At 39.1% G+C, this 20319-nt stretch overlaps 1 protein-coding gene across 3 annotated transcripts in view; it reads left to right on the plus strand.

The window, feature by feature from the left end:
- Positions 1 to 20319, plus strand: part of MSH3 (mutS homolog 3) — a 182650-nt gene that overhangs the window by 61973 nt on the left and 100358 nt on the right. The gene's annotated exons all lie outside the window — the stretch shown is intronic.

Here is a 20319-nt window from a genome sequence, read left to right on the forward strand (position 1 = left end):
TCAGTAAAAACTTACTCTGTATTTTGAAATATTAACAAAAGTAAGTTCTGAGCTTTCTCCATGAGTACTTCTTTTTCTGTTATTGTTTAGTCACTAAGTTGTGTCTGACTCTTTTGCAACCCCATGTACTGTAACCCACCAGGCTCCTCTCTCCGTGGGATTTTTCAGGCAAGGGTACTAGAGTGGGTTGCCATTTTCTTCTCCAGGGGATCTTCTTGACCCAGGGTTCAAACCTGCCTCTCCTGCTTGGCAGGTGGACTCTTTACCACTGAGCCACCAGGGAAGCCCACCTCTTTTTGTGTTCCTGCACCTTATATGTTGTTGTCACCTCTGGTTCTCTTCTGGGGCGTCTTCTCACTTTCAGCACTGCTTAGGGTCTTACCTGTGGCCGTGGCATCTCCTGTAACTTCATGTGCTGATGGCTTGGTCACCATCATCTCCCCCAGTTCCAGACCCACACATCCGCGAGCACATTTCTGCCTCAGGAAACGTTCCACATGAGTTGCAAAAGAAATTGGAAATAACATTATTTCCTTCAGTGAGAGAGTGATCTCTTGGAAATGCAGCTCTCGTGTGTGAGTGCATGCCCATACAGGTATGCATATACACTTACAGAACAGCAGAGTATTGACCACAAAAGGAATCTGAGAAATCAGTTTCTCCACTCTTAGTGGAGGAATTATTTTGACCAATGATGAAAATAGTCTGTCTGTAAGAAGTAGTATTATATCACCTTGCCTTTTTGTAAAATCACTTTTTATGAAAGACTCTCAGATGAAAGCCTTTTTGTAAAGACTTTGTTTATCAAGAAGGCTAAGTATCTCCACCTGTCTGGTCTTGCCCTTCTCTGTTCCTGTCTGCACTACCCAAAGATGATTGAAAAAACAATGTGTCTCTGATTATGTTTTGCTCTCCACTATTTACAGTTCTCACAACACACTGAGGTGTAATTTATTTCTGGACCTTTGTACAGTCTGTTCCCTTTTTCTAAAATGGAAACTACTCATTTCTGTTTCCCTCTTAATTTCCTGGCTGCTTCTTCAAAGTTTCCTTTGCTCTCTGTTCATCTCTGTATTTTTTTTTTTTTTAATTTGTTTCTTTTAATTTAATTTGTTTCTTAAAGATTTTCTCTCTCTTTTTTTTTTTTTAATATGGACCTTTTCCAAAGTCTTTATTAAACTTATTACAGTATTGTTTCTGTTTTATGTTTTGGCCCCTTTTGGCTGTGAGGCATGTGGGATTCCAGCTCCCTGACCAGGGATCGAACCCGTACCACCTGCATTGGAAGTCGAAGTCTTAACCACTGGACTGCCAGGGAAGTCCCTTTCTCTGTGTCTTTAAATGTTGGAGTTCTGAGGCCTGAATCTTAGGAGCTCCATTTTCTTCCTTCCCTTATCCTTCCTTCCCCTCCTCTCTCCAATGACCTTACCTAAACCAATGACCCTAAATATCAAAATGTCAGTGAGTCTCAACTTTATGTCTTTTGTCCTTACCCTGCTCTATTCTCCAGGCTTATATATTCAACTTAGACTCCTAACCACATAGGTGTATCACAAGCATCTCAAGCTTAACATATTTAACCCTATTCCTCCTTCTGGTTTCCCTGTTCTAGGAACCAGCTGCTCTACCTCATGAGGTTCTTGGGCCAGAAGCCTGGGAGTTACTCTGGATGCTTCCTTTTGACAACCACATCCAATCTAAGTCCTTTTGCTTTTATCTCTAAAATATATCCATAGTCTGTGTGTGTCTTGCCATCTTGACCACCATCACCCTGGTCTAAATTCTCAGTAGCTCCCACTTGGGACTGCAGCAGTATCCTCCTAACTGATCTCTCTCTCTCTCTTTTTTTTAAACTATTTATTTTGTCTCGGGCTATAGCCGATTAACAGTGCTGTCACGGTTGCGGGTGGACAGCAAAGGCAGTCATCTATATACATGTATCCATTGTCCCACAAGCTCCCTTCCCATCCAGCCTGCCACATAACATTGAGCAGAGTTCCCTGTGCTATACAATATGTCCTTGTTGGTTGTCCATTTTAAATATAACACTAACTGATTTCCCTTTAGAAAATGAAAACTGAATTATGTCACTCCCCTTCCTTAATCCTCATTGGCTTTCCATTGTGCTTCGGGTAAAATTAAAATTCTTAAACATGGCTCTTCAGTATGACTGTGCATTCGTGCGTTCATTGTTTCCTGATCACTCCGGCCTTCCTCTGATTTCTGAGTATCCCAGAACTTTCTCTCATCTTTTGGTCTCTGCATTTACTCATCTTTCTATCTAGAATGTTCTTTGCTCTCTCTTCAATTTTTACAGTTAACTCCTCTATTCTTTAGGTTTTACCTTAAAGTGCTACTTCTTCAGAGAGTTTTTTCTTTGCCCTCCTAATCCAAGTTATGTTCTTCATATCATTTTTGAATAGTATATAGGACTTATTATGATTGATATTTATCAGTGTTGTTTAATATCTGTCTCACAAAACTGTGTGTTTCATTTATAACAAGCATTCAATAAGTATCTTTCCCCTGTGCTCATTTCTCTACATGTGTACTTTTCAAACAAAATATGTTATTATTGTAAAATATGCATAATGTATAATTTATCATCATAATAATTTTTATGTGTCAGTAAATATATTACATTCATGAAGTACATTTGAAAATGTAATAAATACATTAATATTGTTGTGCAACCACAACACAGTCCATCTTCAGAACTCTTTTCATCTTGCAAAACTGAAACTCAGTACACTTTACTGAATAACTTCTCATTACCTCCTTTTCCTAACCTTGAGCAAACACCATATTACTTTCTGTCTTTATGAATTTGACTATTCTAGGTACCCCACAAAGGTGAAATAACACAAGGTTTGTCTTTTTGTGACCATCTTATTTCATTTAGTGTGATATCTTCAAGGTTCATTCATGTTGTATATATCAATATTTTGTCCTTTTTTGAAAAATTGAGGTATAGTATGTAGTTGCTTTATAATATTTTATTAATTTCAGTTGTATAACACAGTAGTTCAATATTTTTATAGATTATACTCAATTTAGGAGAAGGCAATGGCACCCTACTCCAGTACTCTTGCCTGGAAAATCCCATGGACGGAGGAGCCTGATAGGCTGCAGTCCATGGGGTCGCAAAGAGTTGAACACGACTGAGAGATTTCACTTTCACTTTTCACTTTCATGCATTGGAGGAGGAAATGGCAACCCATTCCAGCGTTCTTGCCTGGAGAATCCCAGGGATGGCGGAGCCTGGTGGACTGCCGTCTGTGGGGTAGCACAGAGTCGGACACGACTGAAGCGACTTAGCAGCAGCAGCAGCATAATCAATTTAAAGTTATTACAAAATAATGACTATAATTCCCTGTGTTATACAATATATCCATTATTTGTTCTATACATAGTGGTTTATGTCTCTTAATCCTATACCTCTACCTTGCCCAGCCCACTTTTCATCTCCCAGCTGGTAACCACTAGTTCATTCTCTAAATCTGTGAGTCTGTTCTTGTTTTGTTACATATGTTTATTTGTTTTACTTTTTTAGAGTCTGCATATAAGTGATTCAGTTCAGTTCAGTTCAGTTCAGTCACTCAGTCGTTTCTGACTCTTTGTGACCCCATGAATTGCAGCATGCCAGGCCTCCCTGTCCATCACCAGCTCCCGGAGTCTACCCAAACCCATGTCCATCTAGTCAGTGATGCCATTCAACCATCTCATCCTCTGTCGTCCCCTTCTCCTCCTGCCCTCAATCTTTCCCTGCATCAGGGTCTTTTCTAATGAGTCAGCTCTTTGCATCAGGTGGCCAAAGTATTGGAGTTTCAGCTTCAACATCAGTCCTTCCAGTGAACACCAAGGACTGATCTCCTTTAGGATGGACTGGTTGGATCTCCTTGTAGAGTCCAAGGGACTCTCAAGAGTCTTCTCCAACACCACAGGTCAAAAGCATCAATTCTTTGGTGCTCAGCTTTCTTTATAGTCCAACCCTCACATCCATACATGACTACTGGAAAAACCATAGCCTTGACTAGACGGACCTTTGTTGACAAAGTAATGTCTCTGCTTTTGAATATACTGTCTAGGTTGGTCATAACTTTCCTTCCAAGGAGTAAGTGTCTTTTAATTTCATGGCTGCAGTCACCATCTGCAGTGATTTTGGAGCCCAGAAAAATAAAGTCAGCCACTGTTTCATGTTTCCCCATCTACTTTCCATGAAGTGATGGGATGCCATGATCTTCATTTTCTGAATGTTGAGATTTAAACCAACTTTTTCACTCTCCTCTTTCACTTTCATCAAGAGGCTCTTTAGTTCTTCTTCACTTTCTGCCATAAGGGTGGTGTCATCTGCATATCTGAGGTTATTGAGATTTCTCCCAGCAATCTTGATTCCAGCTTGTGCTTCTTCCAGCCCAGCGTTTCTCATGATGTCCTCTGCATAGAAGTTAAATAAGCAGGGTGACAGTATACAGCCTTGGTGTACTCCTTTTCCTATTTGGCAGAGAGTATTTGTCTTTCTCTGACTTATTTCATAAAGCATAATACTATCTAGGTCTATCCACATTATTGCAAATTGTAGAATTTCATTCTTTTTTATGGCTGAGTAATATTCCATTGTATATATATCACAGATTCTTTACCTGTTCATCTGTTAGTGGACACTTAGGTTATTTCCGTATGTTGGTTTTTCTAAATAGTGATCATGTGATCATTGGGGTACGTGTATCTTTTCAGATTAGTGTTTTTGTTTTCTTTAAATGTATATCCAGCAGTAGAATTACTGGGTTATATGGTATTCTATTATTAGTTTTTTGAGTAGCCTCCATACTGTTTTCCATATTGGCTGCAGCAATTTACAATCTCACCAATAGTGTACTGTCGTTCAGTCACTCAGTCCTGTCCAACTCTTTGTGACCTCATGGACTGCAGCTTGCCAGGCTTCCCTGTCCTTCACTACCTCCCAGAGTTTGCTCAAACTCATGTGCATTGAGTTGTTGATGCCATCCAACCATTTCATCCTCTGTTGTCCCCTTCTTCTCCTGCCTTAAATCTTTCCCAGCCCCAGGGTCTTTTCCAGTGAGTCAGCTCTTTGCCTCTGGTGACCATAGTATTAGAGCTTCAGCTTTAGCATCAGTCCTTCCAATGATATTTAGAGTTGATTTTCTTTAGGTTTGACTGATTTTATTTCCTTACTGTCCAAGGGACTCTGAAGAGTCTTCTCCAGCATCACAGTTCGAAAGCATCAATTCTTCAGCACTTAGCCTTCATTATGGTCCAACTCTCACATCCCTACATAACTGCTGGAAAAACCATAGCTTTGACTATGTGGACCTTTGTCAGCAAAGTGATGTCTCTGCTTTTTTAATATGCTGTCTAGGTTTGTCATAGCTTTTCTTCCAAGGAGCAAGTGTCTTTTAACTTCATGGCTGTAGTCACAGTCCTCAGGGATTTTGGAATCCAAGAAAATAAAGTCTGTCACTTTCTACTTTTTTCCCTATCTATTTGCTGTGAAGTGATGGGACTGGATGCCATGATATTCAGTTTTTGAATGTTGAGTTTCAGTCTTTTTCACTGTCCTCTTTCACCTTTATCAAGAGGCTCTTTAGTTTCCCCTTTGCTTTCTGCCATTAGGGTAGAGTCACCTGCATGTCTGAGGTTATTGATATTTCTCCCAGCGGTCTTGATTCCCGCTTGAGCTTCATCCAGGTTGGCATTTCACATAATGCACTAGGGTTCCGTTTTCTCCTCTCCAACATTTATTTGTTGACTTTTTGATGATAGTCATTTTGACTGTTGTGAAGTTATAATTTTAATATGGTTTGATTCACATTTCTTTGATAATTAGTGATGTTGAGTATCTTTTCATATGCCTGTTGGCTATCTGTGTATCTCCTTTGGAAAAATGTCTATTCAGATCTTCTGCCCATTTTAAAAATTGTTTTATATTGAATTGTATGAGCTATTTATGTAATTTGGATATTAACTCCTTATTGGTCATGTCAGTTGTAAGTAACCTCCCAATCAGTAGGTTGTATTTTTGTTTTATTGACAGTTTCCTTGACTGTGCAAAAGCTTTCAAGTTTAATCAGACCTCATTTGTTTAGTTTTGCTTTTTTTTCTTTTGTCTTGGGAGGCAGATTCAAAAACATATTGCTATGAGTTATGTTGAAGAGTGTTCTGGCTATGTTTTCTTCTAGGAATTTTATGGTTTCAGGTCTTAGATTTAGATCTTTGAATCCATTTTGAGTTTCTTTTGTGTATGTTTCAATGATGTATTCTGATTTTACTGATTTACGTGTCACATCTAGTTTTTCCAGCATCACTTATTGAGGAGACTGTCTCTTGTTGCCGCCTTTGTCATAGATTAATTGACCATAAGTGCATGGGTTTATTTCTTGGCTGTCTACTCTGTTCCATTGATCTATACATCTGTTTCTGTACTCGTACCATACTGTTTTGATTACTGTAGCTTTGTAGTATTGTTATTAAGTGGATATTTATTATTCATTGAAGGAATAATTAAAAGAGTAACTCATTCAAGATCTAACTCAGTTCCTGCCTCTGAAAAGTTCTTCTCCCTCAATCCCCACTTCATCCTTGTAGAAAGGTATCTTCCCTCAATTTTATCCTGCTTCTTACTCCTCCACCCCTGACACATACACAGAATGCATAATGAGGCTAACAGTGCTTTTAATATAACAGGTGATCAAGAAATTATGAACAAATGAATCCATTTAACAATCTTAGGGTTGTAAGTAGGCTTTGAAAATAAAAACACATCTATGTAAGGGAAGTTTATTTTTCTCAGAAAAACTCCTTGAATTAAAAGACCCTTAGAAGCAGTTTTTTTTTTGTTTTTTTTTTCATATGATTCCTTGTCTTAGTGCCATAGAATTGGTTCTGAGAAATCATTTCTTCCCTTCTAGTGGAATAATTGCTTGGTCTGATGTGAAAAGGTGATATTTAACCATGGAAGAAATGGTGTTGCAACATCTTGCATTCTTGTCACACCCCTCATAGGGTTAGAAGTTACTCAGAGAAAGTCATATGACTTAGTAAGGAATCCAGGCTTGGTGACAAGAATCAGGCATAGCTAGTTTTAAGTATCATGTAAAAAAAATCTAGCTTATACCTCTAAACTCATCTGAGTCAAACTTTATTTGCTTACAAATATTTAGAGTCATTATGATTTTCGAGTATGGCTTTTTAAAGTCCATACCAGTAGAATCTGAAGTACATAATGGGTCTGTTAGTTTATTATGGGTGCTGAAACGAAGTACCCAAAGACTAGATGGCTTAAACAGCATGAATTTGTCTCACAGTTCTGGAGGCTAGAAGTCCAAGATCAAAGCATCTGTGTGTCTGTGAAGGAGAATCTATTCAGTGTCCCTCTCCTAGCTTCTGGTGGTTTGTTGTCAATCTTTGGTGTGTCACTTGGCTTATAGACGTGTCTTTTTTTTTTTTAAGGGATAATGCCTTTTGTTTTTTTCCTGTGTTTGTTTTACATTTTATTTATTTATTTTTGGCTGTGCCGAGCCTTCATTGCTCTACACAGGCTTTCTCTAGCTGTGACGAGTTGGGGCTACTTTCTCGCTGTGGTGCACGGGCTTCTCACTGCTGTGGCTTCTCTTTTGCAGAGCATGGGCTGTAGGACACACAGGCTTCAGTAGTTGCAGTTCACAGGCTCTAGAGCATGTACTCAGTCATGATGCACGGGCTTGGTTGCTCCACAGCATCTGGACTCTTCCCAGACTGGGGATGGACCCATGTCCCGTGCATTAACAGGCATTCTCTTACCCACTGCACCACCAGGGAAATCCAGTGTGTCACACTTACCTCTGCCTTCATGTTCGTGTGGTATTTTCCCTGTGTGCTTCTCTCTTCATACGGCATTCTTTTAGTAAGAATATAATCATATTGGATTAGGAGCTTACACTGTTCCATTATGACCTCATCTTAACCAATTGAATCTACAGTAACCCTACTTCCAAGTCAGGTCACATTCTGAGGCACTGGGGGTTAGGTCTTCAACACATATTTTTGGAGGGGACACAATTTCATCCATAACAGATAGGCTCAATTATTTCATATTTTTCCTTTTCTTGGCACAGACAGATCAAATGTGCTCATCTCTTGAATGGAAACAAGTGTTTTGATTATCATTTAAATGTGTCACACATTTTTATTCAACATCTGAAGTGAGATGGTAGAGAACACTGAATTTGTAAATTGCAAACATTCTGTAATTTTATGCCTGTAGTACAGGACTCTGAAAAATCTTTCATCTTCCTTACCTTTGAAAAACATTCTGGATTGTATCTGTCCAGGTGTAGGTATTTATGCAAAATGTTTAGATTGATTTTAGAGATGAAAAGGAAACTTTATTTTTTTAAAAAAAGAAAGGAAAGTATTTTGCTAGAAAGGAGATGTCCAGATCTAAGAGTTGAGAAAAGAAGAGTAGCCAAGGTGGGAGGAGGGAAGTGCTGAGGCTTGAGAGGTGAGTTCTGGTCTGTTCCTCTCTGTACCAGTGTCTACGTGGGGGAAGTAGGAGATGAAAACTCAAAAGGATCAAATGCATAGAAGATGGTAGCGGTTACTGCTTTTGTTTTATAGATGAGAAAAAGTGACATTCAGGTTCATTATCCAAGATTATCCAGCAAAGCACACAGGCATATCTGAAAGCACAGTTTTGGAGCCAATGAGACACTAGAGCTTGAGTTCAGATTTGCTCCCGCATTTCTGTCACTTGGGACAAGTTACGAACTTTTGAACACTTCAGTTTCTTCACTTGTAAAATGGAAATTGCACCACCTACCCTGTAGTGGTGTTATGAGGACCAAATGAGATGGTCTGCATAAAGGGTTAGTGTGGATCCTGGCGTCAGTCACACGGTCAAGTGGCTGTGGACTTTATAATACCCCAAAGGCTGTGGACTTTATAATACCCCAAAATTGGAAGCAACCTGGCTATTAGGAGGGGAGTGCTAAAATAGTTACCTGGTCATACGTTAGAATACGGGATAGCAGTTAAAATGAATGAGTTGAGTCTACATGTTTTAACATGGATAACTCTCATAAAAATAATGTTTATGACATAGGACATGATAACCTATTTATCTAAATGTTGTAACACACAGTAATACCGTTTGTTGTTTCAGGTTTCAGACATAAGTGGCAGAAATATAAGTACAAGAAGTAGAAAGGATGTTTAATAACATCAGGAAAGTGGTTACTTCTGGGAAGAGAAGAAAGAGAAAGAAAAATGGATGGAGGAGTGTTTTCTGTGTGTTTGCAGTGTTTTATTTTTAGAAAGTAATAATATGGAGAAAATATACATATACACATATACATGTATATTTTTTTAAATGGTACTGCTACCACCCCTTCACCACCATCCTGATCAGGTGACAGTGAGATGCAAACTCAAGCCCATCTGTCTGGAAAGCCCATGTTAGACTCCAGAGCATTTACTTTTCACCTCATCTTGTTTTAGAAAGATGGGAAGTCAGTCCTGGCTGGGGGCTTCCAGTGGTGAAAGGAAGGAGGCTATGTGCCCCTGTTGTCAGCTGTCCAGTATATGTCCCCATCAGTTCTCCGGAATCTGGTGCTTCATGCGTTGTGTCTTTTGTGTAGCTGTAGTCAGGATTTTGGAGAATGTGCAAGGGCTACTGGTGAGTAGGTGGGGGTCCCTGTGTGCGTCTTTCTCAGAATCATACAACCATTAGCAGTTGAGCATTGTCATTGTCTGTGGTCAGGCTTGGATCACAACCTTTCTCTTTCATTTAATGCTTTAACTTGACCCAATCCTGGGGATTTAGGAAGCTCAGCTTTCTGTTCTGATTGACCAGGTGCCCATTAACACTTAGTAGTATAAAATAGGTTTTTAAAATTTTGTATGATTTAATCTCAATGACAAGACAGTGTTCCTATTCTCAAGGAGCTTCTAATCTAATTTGACCAAGGTATAATCTTCTAGTGAGGAGGAGCTGAAAGTGAAGGAAACTTTAATACCTAAAATAAAATGCTTGCTCTTCACTATCTAGCTCAATAATGTAGTTAGAACAAATGAAGAATACTTTTATAATTCAGTTAGATTTTTAGAAAGCTGCTTAAGAGAATTAAGCATGCTAAGTATTCTTGGAATTTAAATCACATAAATATTTAAGAAAATTGAAGCTTGTTGGTATTAGGAAGTAGGTCTGGGACTAGATTTCTGTGTAATTTTCTAGAGCACTAAGTATATTTTACTGATAGTTAATTCTCTTGAATAATTTTTAAAATTTATTTATTTTTAATGGAGGATAATTGCTTTACAATATTGTATTGGTTTTTGCCATACATTAACATGAATCAGCTATAGGTATACATGTCCCTTCCCTCTTGAACCTTCTCTTGAGTAATTAAATGACTTTTATTTTGGTAAACCCTTATGTTTGGGGTATTAGCGTTTGTATCTCTAATTCATATGCATACGTGCATACTAAGTCGCTTCAGTCGTGTCTGACTGTGACCGCATAGACTGTAGCCCGTCAGGCTCCTCTGTCCATGGGATTCTCCAGGCAAGAATACTGAAGTGGGTTGTCATTTCCTACTCCAGGGGATCTTCCCCACCCAGGGATCGAACCTGTGTCTTTTAGGTCTCCTGCACTGGCAGGCAGGTTCTTTACCGCTAGTGCCACATAGCCCTAGTCTAAGTGACAAAGTAATAGAATATTATATGTTTGCTCCACTTAACATTTCATTTATTTTAGCAAGACTAAGTGCCATTTTTAACTCTGGAACTTCCTGAAATTAACTACATGAGAAGGCCCTATTTATTCTTTGTGGTTTCCCATGATCCATGAGTCTGCTTATAAACATTCACATGTGGTGACTCTAATCTTACTCAGTCCAGTGAGACACAGTACTGCTCACAAATGGGATGGAAGAGTGGTGGGTGAAGCCTACCTGGGGGCTGTGATTGATGGGTGTTGACCCCCTGCCTCTTCACCTTTGCTGTGTGGACGTGAGTGAAAGTGGAGAGGGGTTTTGCTGCCACCAAGAAAAAGTGACCCTAAAAGCCTCTTATCCAAATGTCTGCCCTGTTATTGCATATGGTTTAACCAGCATCTTTTGGGATGCTTCTGTGCAGGAACCTTGAGCTGGTCTCTGCTTTGTTCTGTAGTTGCCAAGTTTCCAAGAATATATAACAGGCCAACCTTACACCCAGGTTCATTATTCTGATTCGTCTTATCCCTGTGGTCTGGCAGTCTCCAAGTTGTGAAACTTATTTATAATTGTCCCATCATGCCTTATGGTTCCTAGTAAAAACAAATACAGATCCTCCCTGAAGATGTACACTCTCATCTAGGCCTCCTAGGAATTTCAAAGAGAAAACTCTGCCATAAGTTCATAAACCATAATTACAAAAGATGTGGGGAAACAAGTACCCATGAGTGTGAGTTAGTGGAAGTTATAAACACTAGACAGAATCCCAAGACCTTTAGATAGTGAGATTAGAAAGATGAATATTGAACCACCAAATTAAAGGAAACACAAAAGGGAATCAAAACATGAGCACAGCACAAAAATACCATCAGAAGAAATCAGATTGATTTTTAAAAACAACTCCATGTAGCTTTTATTAATATAAACAGTGGGTAGGATTGAGGCCTGCGCAGGTCCCAGCCTTACCATGGTTTGGGATTGCTACCTGCCTCATAAAGCAAAGCAGAGGGTTTTTCTTCTGGGAGGACAAAAGTCGTCTCCTCCTCTGAAAAAACCTTTTACATAGTTGGCTTTGGCATCTTCTAGGAATAGAGGGGCAGGGATTGAGGCTTCATGAGTCTGGGTTTTCAGTTGAGGTGTTACTGGGGAGCAAGTTCTTGTTAGGTTGCAGAAAGAATTCAGAGACAAGACAGAGAGGTCAGGGAAGCAAAGCGAGAATTTATTAAGTGGACAGTGGGCAGTCTCAGGTGAGTAGCTGCACTGAGTTTGTTTGGCATTGCAGTTATATGAGGCATAGAAATGAAGGAGCAGAATATTCATTGGGGAGGGAGGGGTTTGGAGTTGTATACTCTGATTTTCATCCCAGCTCCACCTTCCTGAGGCGAGGGGGGATTTTTGTCCTTATTTAGTCTTGATCAGAAGTATCATGGTATCACTGCATGATGGGAACTTCTTATCTTCAAGGCTAATTTTACTGTAATAAGACCATGATGAGCAAAAGATTACATTCAGATGCCAGAGATTCCCTCCTTTTCCTATCTTTCTTTGTCGGCCTCCAGGACACTTATCACCCCAAAATGTGTGGTTTCATGTCAGTCCAGAGGTTCCTTCTTTTCTTTGTATGCCCAAGGACTCACATTGTTGATAAGATGTATGGTCTCCTGCAATTTGGCCTGCACCCCCCTTTCTCTGTTTTCTTTAGCTATCTGCCTGCTCAAACAGAGGAAGAGAGAGAAGGTCAGAGTGGAGTGTCGTTATCTCAGAACTCATCTCTGTTAACTCAGCCTGAGCTTCTTGAGTCATGGAAGTGGATTCCTTACTAAAGTAATAGTCTCCAAAAAAAAGAAAAGAAACAAATGGTGAGTTAGACCAGTGTAGATGAAATAACTGAAATCCAAGATATTATCTAAAGAAATTACCCAGAGTGTAGCACAGAGAGATAGTATGAGCAAAGAGAAAAGAGACTAAAAGACAAATAAAAAATTAGGTGGTCTAACATAGTCTTCATCAAATTTCCAGTAGAAGAAAATGAGAGAGATTAGGAAAAGAGAGACAGTGTTCAAAGAAATGAAAGATGAGAGTTTCTCACATTTCATGAAAGATGTGAATCTTTAGGTTTAGAAAGCACAGTTGAATCCAAAGTGCAATTGAAAACAAACAAGAAATCCACATTTTCCTAAATTACAATGAAACTATGTATGATTCTAAATCAGAGATAAAAATCCTATAGAGGTCAAGGGAGCAAAGAAAGATCAACTGTAAAGCAATGGAAATTACATAACTGATTTAAGTTCTATTTTCCCTATCTATTCTGTTCTTCATCTGCTTTCTTTTCACAATGTCTTTTGAATTTTTTGAGTATTTTTTTATCATTCAGCCCCATACCCCACAAAGCTTGGTAGTTTGTAGCCTCTTTCTATTGTCTGTTGCTTCTCTTGATTCTTACTCATCTGGCTTCTTTTTATACATGAACACTTGATTATCTTTGTGTATGAATTATATTATTTGAAAATTTGTTTTTTTTTTTTTGTAATTTTAATTTTATCTTATTTTTAAACTTTACATAATTGTATTAGTTTTGCCAAATATCAAAATGAATCCATCACAGGTATACATGTGCTCCCCATCCTGAACCCTCCTCCCTCCTCCCTCCCCATACCATCCCTCTGGGTCGTCCCAGTGCACTAGCCCCAAGCATCCAGTATCGTGCGAGAGCAACACTGTTTACAGTAGCCAAGATATGGAAACAACCCAAATGTCCATCAACAGACGACTGGCATAAGAAGATGTGGTGTGTATACACACACACACACACACACACACACACTTGTGCTTGTGTTTGTGCTTAGTCAGTCATTCGTATCCAGCTCTTTGTGACCCCATGGACTATAGCCCCCACCCAGGCTTCTCTGTCCATGGGGATTCTCCAGGCAAGAATACTGGAGTTGGTTGCCATGCCCTCCTCCAGGGGATCTTCCCAACCCAGGGATCAAACCCAGGTCTCCTGCATTGCAGGTGGATTCTTTACCATATGGGCCACACACACACACACACACACACACACACACACACAAATAATGGAATGTTACTCTGTCATAAAAAAGAATGAAATATTATATTGCCATTTTCACCAGTATGAATGGACCTAGAGAACATTATATGTAGTGACAAATACTGTATGATGTTACATGTATGTGTAATCTAAACACCATACAGATGAATGTATATGTAAAGTAGAAACAGACTCATAGAAAGCAAACTTATGGTTACAGAGGGAAAGGTTTGAAAGCATTTTATATATATATATAAATATTATATATATAAAAATAGAATTATATTTAATATTTTGTAATAATTTATAATGAAACATAATATGAAAAAAAAACTTGAATCACTTTACCTCTGAAACTAACACAATATAGTTGATGTCAACTGTACTTTAATTAAATAAATAATACGAGTACTAACGTGAAGGTACCTTCTCCTAAAGAATATTTTTGTTTGCTTTTGCCAGATTCTTGGTGGTATTACCAGTCTGGGACTGTCTTAATATAAGTTCAGTTTTGACATGTTTCAGTTCATCCAAATGATACTAACCTAGACTACAAATTTACCCTTACTATGAGGCCAGCTCATTTTTGCAGAAGATTCTTCTGGCATATCTTTTTAGTGCAAAAGTAGTGTTGACTGCTGGATTATTTATTTGGGTTCTTGTTTTCATTTTGATAGTTTTTTCTTACCATTTTGTTAGTCCTTTGATACTTGTGACAACATGTTTTTATGTTTTGTTTGGCTTTTTAAATTGTCCCCAATGGGAGGGATGGTCTGGAAGTACCCATTCCCATTATTGTCAAAAACAGAAATCATCTTTCATGCTCTTTTCAATGGCTTAGGTTTGTGGCCTGAACCAATAATGGAAGGTAGCTGTCAGGAAATTGTTTTGTCTAATATTCTGAAAGGGGTAAATTGTCTCGGTAAAATGATGCCTCTTTTGAATATGAGTAATAAAAATCCTTAAAAACTGGTTGGGTGATTTACAGTTTGCAACTAAGTAAATATTCAGAATAGCTCTTTACAATGTAATTTCATAAATAAACCCTTTCTTTCATGGTCTGTAAGGTTTTGAGCATGATGTTTGCAGATGGCATCTTACTACCTCTCATTACCTCTCAGAAAGAAGTTATTCCTCCTTTTCTCCTCTCTCCCTCCCTGTATAATCCATCACAATCCCTGTTTACTTTACCTCTATAATATGTTTTTAAACTATGTGCTCTTTGCACTGGTATGTCCTCTACTTGGGTTTAGATCATCAGTGCCACTCCTCTGGATTCCTGAAGCGTCCTCCTAATCAGTGTTCCTGCTACTGTCCTTGTGTCCTTGTCAAAATTAGCCGTTGACTCCCCTTGCTCTCAGGACTAAGTCAGAGCTCCTGTGTGGCCTGCATTATTCCCGTGACCAAGTTCCTGTTCTGTTTTCTAGCTCCTACTGTTACACTTTCACTCTCCATCTTCTGTTTTTTTTTTTTTTAATTTGACTGTGCTGGGTCTTAGGGCATGTGGGTCTTCAGTCTTTGTTGCAGCGTGTGGGGTCTTTAGTTGCAGCATGTGGGATCTAGTTCCCTATCCAAGGATCAAACCTAGGCCCCCTGCGTTTGGAGTGCCGAGTATTAGCCCCTGTACCACCAGGGAAGTCCCTACTTCTTCTATTTATGCAATTGGTGCTTTATAAACACTCAGTAATTGTTCATTGAGTGAATAAGTGAATAGTGTATGTGAAAGGCAAAGCTAGGTAGATTCAAGTAATGATGGTTAGGCCCTAGGAGAAGGCCTATGACTCATGTTTCTTTCTACCAGAAAGCTGTTTAGGTAGTTGATTTAGCCATATTGTATGACCAATGTGTTAATGTCTGAATTTAATTTATTCATTTTATATTATCTTTTAGAGCTAACCTTTCAGTAAAAAATCAGAACAAACTACCAAAACACCCCCAACTTTTCCCCAGTAGTTTATCTCTTTCCCTCCAAATAAACTTATATTAGAATAATAGAGGCATCTTCCACAAATAGCAACCAGTAGGTACAGACTGATCACTTGACCTTACTGTGGCAGTGGCTGTAGGTGATACACTGTGTTTCAGTGACAGCCCCACACAGCAGATACTAACGTCATCACTCCATTGGTTTTCAAATGTGAAGGACTCTAGTGACACCCACATTTACTTGTTGGATCTTTGGTGATAAAGGAGAATCTCTGTCATCTCCAGGACCTTAGATTCATTATTTTTTTTGTCATATGGAATGAAATGAATGATCCAGGTGTTCTCTTTTTCATTTGTTTAGAATGTATCCTGTCGTATGATCAATTGTAGAGTATCATAGGATATCTTGGAAGAATAATATATTTATCATCATTTAATTGGCAGTGCTATTTCCTGTTTTGTTGATCTCTCTCACTGACTGGTTCCCTGATACTTCAGCAATAAAGAATCCACCTTGCAATGCAGGAGACACACGTTTGATCCCTGTGTCAGGAAGATTCCCTGCAGGAGGAAATGGCAACCCATTTCAGTATTCTTGCCTGAAAAATCCCATGGTCAGAGGAGCCTGTTGGGCTATACAGTCCAAAGGGTTGCAGAGAGTCACATGACTGAGCGATTGAGCACACTCATTGCACCAAAATAATTGTTTTCTATTCTGGTGGTCTGACCAATTATTTTATTACAGTTATTTAGAAAGTCTTATACCCGCCAATTAGAGAACAGTTCTGAGATACACCAAAAAACCTGATTGGAGGTCATTTTTACTGATTTGCCTTCTGATCTGCTTATTGGAGTTAAAAGTGGAAGTATGGCTGCCCCAGTGATGAGAAATTCACGATAAATACTGCCTCACACCCTCTCCAGTTCTCCCTGACTGGGGTAGACGTTTATGGCATTGTTTCTCAATGTACCTCCTATCAGGTCTCAGCACAGTACTTCAGGTCACTACTGCCAGTCAGATTTAGCACTTAAGATGCTAGGACTGGCCTTTCTTGTGTAATCCTTTCTTGTTCACTTTGCACAAAATACCATTTTGTATATCTATGCCTAGAGGCTTGTCTAAACATAGTTATATCCCAGCTTAGGTTTTGGGTGTTGTTTCTCCCTCCCCTGTGCTGTTCTTTGTGGTACCTACCAAACAAATTTCATAACCAAATAAAGGTGTCTGTGGCTTCCCTGGTGGCTCATTTGCTAAAGAAATCTGCCTGCAATGCAGGAGACTACCTGCAGTAGAGGAGACCAGAGTTCAATCCCTGGGTCGGGAAGTTCCCCTAGAGAAGGAAATGGCTACCCGCTCCAGTATTCTTGCCTGGAAAATCCCATGGACAGAGGACCCTGGCAGGCTACAGTCCATAGGGTTGCAAAGAGTAGGACAAGACTGAGTGACTACACCACCACCAAGGTGTCTGTAATAATAGTGGGGTAACAGCCAACAAGTATTGAGTAGCTATTGTGTGTCAGGCAGTCTGCTAAGTGCTTAATATGTATTACTTCATTGAATTCTTATAACAATTCTATATGAGTTAGGGACCATTATTATTCCCATTTTATAGATGGAGAAGCTAGGGCAAGTCTAAATAACTGGTAAATGAAAGAACCTGGATTTGAACTGAGGTTATTTCTCTTCTTCGCTCAAGCTCTTTACCTCCGAGCTGTTAACCTCCCTAACAAGTGAAGCCTGGGTTAATGTGAAAATGATTCAGAACAAGGTTTTGTCTTTGCTGTCACAATGCTAAAATAAAAGCCACTACCTGTATATTTTCCAAGAAAATATTTTTTGAAAAAGGCTTTTGGAAGACTTCATAAATATGATTTAAGTCTTTTGCTTTTATCTTTCCGTATCTCAGACAACCTTTATAATTTTTGAAAGAGGAGCTATCTGGCTGTCTTATACATTCACAGATGGCATTATTTTATCTGTCCTCATACCATCTGCAGCATCAACTTAGTCTATTTCAATTGGTGTCTTCTTTCATTTGTGCAGGAGTGAGCTATTAAAATAAAACTTTATATTTGTATAGCATTTTGGGGTAAACGTTGTGATAAAATAAATCAATGTTTTACCCTAACAATCTTAATTTAATTTTTTCACCTCATCTTGGTTTATTTTATATGTAGTCTTCGAAATTCAATTGATTTCAGCAGCTACTTATTGAGCATGTATCATGATCAGTTGTGCTACTGGAGAAATGATCCCCATTCTCACAGAGCTTAGGACTTCCCAGGTGGCTCAGTGGTGAAGAATCTGTCTGCCAATGTAGGAGACTCAGGAGATGTGAGTTCAATCCCTAGGTCGGGAAGATCCCCTGGAGGGGGAAATGGCAACCCACTCCAGTATTCTTGCCTGGAAAAATCCCATGAGTAGAGGTGCCTGGTAGGCTACAAGTCGATGGGGTCGCAAAGAGTAGGATATGACTGATCACAAACACACTCTCACACTCACTGAGCTTACTGTTGAGCAGTGAAGACAGTGGAGAAGTAAATACGGTTGTAAGTTTCACTATAAAAAGAAAACAGAGTTGTATGGAAAAGGATGGGAAAGGATGAAATCTAGTTCTAGTGAGTCTAGAAAGCCCTTTCAGAGGAAGAATGAGAAGGAGTTTGCCAAACAAAGTGGAAGGTGGTAGGCAGGAGGAAAAGGGAAACCAGTCTTCAAGGCAGAGTGACGAGCAGGTGAGAAAGCCGTAATGTCAGAGAACTTGGAGTGACCAAGATGTTGGAAGAAGTTCAGTCCGACTGAAACTTAGAGTGAGAGGAAAAGAGTAACAGGTGATCTAAGATGAGACTTGTGAGGTAAGCAGGGCATTTAAGGATCCTGGATTTGAATCTAAGATTAGTGGCAAGTCATTGATGAGCTTAAGGCAGAAGTAAGGCATGAACAGGTTTGGGTTCTAGGAAGACTGCTCAGGCTGTGCTGTGGAGAATGGATTGGGAAAAGGGACAGAGGTGGACATAAGGAGAAAAGTTCGGAGGCTGTTTTGGTAGAACACTTCTCTTTGTGAGAAGTCATATTACCTTAGACTAGTGTAGAGGCAATAGAATGGAAAAAACTGGAGATTTAAGAGGCCACAGCATTGAGAATGGAAGAATCAGCCTGTGTGTCTGCAAGATTCTGGCTTGTTCTACTTTTTCACATGACATCAAATGCCTGTTCTATGCAGCAGAGGATGAGCTAGAGAAAAATGGAACAAAAAATGATACCTGAAGTTAGCCTCTGCTTTGTGAACAAGCTTGACTTCACAGCATAGTTATAGGGATATGGTGTTGTGTTGAGTCACTTCAGTCGTGTCTGACTCTTTTGCAGTCCTAAGGACTGTGAGGCTGTCAGGCTCATCTGTCCATGGGATTCTCCAGGCAAGAAGATTGGAGTGGGTTGCCATTTCCTCCTCCAGGGGATCTTCCTGACCCAGGAATCAAACCCATATCTCCTGTGTCTTCTGCATTGCAGGTGGATTCTTTACCCACTGAGCCACCTGGGAACCCTAGTTATAGGGATAAGAAAGATAAAAACTCTCAATTAATTGTAAAACAGTTTAATAGTCATCTAGGCAGGATTCTGATGTCAGGCTGCCCTTTACATCAGTGTGTGTGATAGCAAAAGAATTTTGATAAAGTGCATTCAGTAGCTGATGTCCCCATTCCCCCCCAAATGTCAGTTCTTTTTTTCATTTGCTTGCTTGTTGTCATTCATTCATTTATCGAAAAGAACTTTTACCGAAGGCCCATTTTCTACTAGATATGTTTACTTATTTCAGTTTTTTCACATATGGCCATTATACCTAGTATAGGCCTTTGACATGTGTAGGTGCTGGATGGGTTTTATCTCATTTGGGGCACATTAGTCAAGTTTCCATGTTGAGCTGACAGTCTCACCATTTCTTTCCAAGTGACCCATTACTTAAGGTGTAGCCATTGATAAAATGTTGCAATCCTGGCCTCCCATGTCTCCTGATGTTTTTTTTTTTTTAATTTTTTATTGTAGTTGAATTACAATATAGGGTTAATTATTGCTGTACAGTATGGTGATTCAGTTTTATATATATATATATATATATATATATATATATATATATATGTGCACACACACACTCACACATTCTTTTCATATTCTTTTCTGCTATGTAATTTATCACCTGATATTGAATGTAGTTTCCTGAGGTCCTAATGTTTTATCCTCTGCCCTTTCTATTACTGCTTCCAATCTCTGCCCAGGCTCAGTGTGCCTAAGACCTCTTTCAATCAAGCATATGATCAGTTCAGCTACCACCATTGAGATGTCTCCCAAAGCAGCTGGTTGGCTGAATGAAGTGTTTTTTGACTGAGATGGTCAGTTAGTCATCTACTTCATCTACTACTCTAGTACATCTACTCTAGTACATCTACTAGATGTACTAGTACTACTCTAGTACATCTACTACTCTACTTCAATCAGAGTAGAAAATCCAGTTGCTCACTGTAGATCCATTATATTAGCCAGGTAATAAAAACAGTAGTAGCAAATTCTCCATCTCATTGGTTTAAATACAAAAGAAATGGTTATTTTTTGCTAATGAAAAGTTCATTTGATAGCAG

Source organism: Bos indicus, chromosome 7 (genome assembly GCF_029378745.1).
Source record: "Bos indicus isolate NIAB-ARS_2022 breed Sahiwal x Tharparkar chromosome 7, NIAB-ARS_B.indTharparkar_mat_pri_1.0, whole genome shotgun sequence".
Classification (NCBI taxonomy): domain Eukaryota; kingdom Metazoa; phylum Chordata; class Mammalia; order Artiodactyla; family Bovidae; genus Bos; species Bos indicus.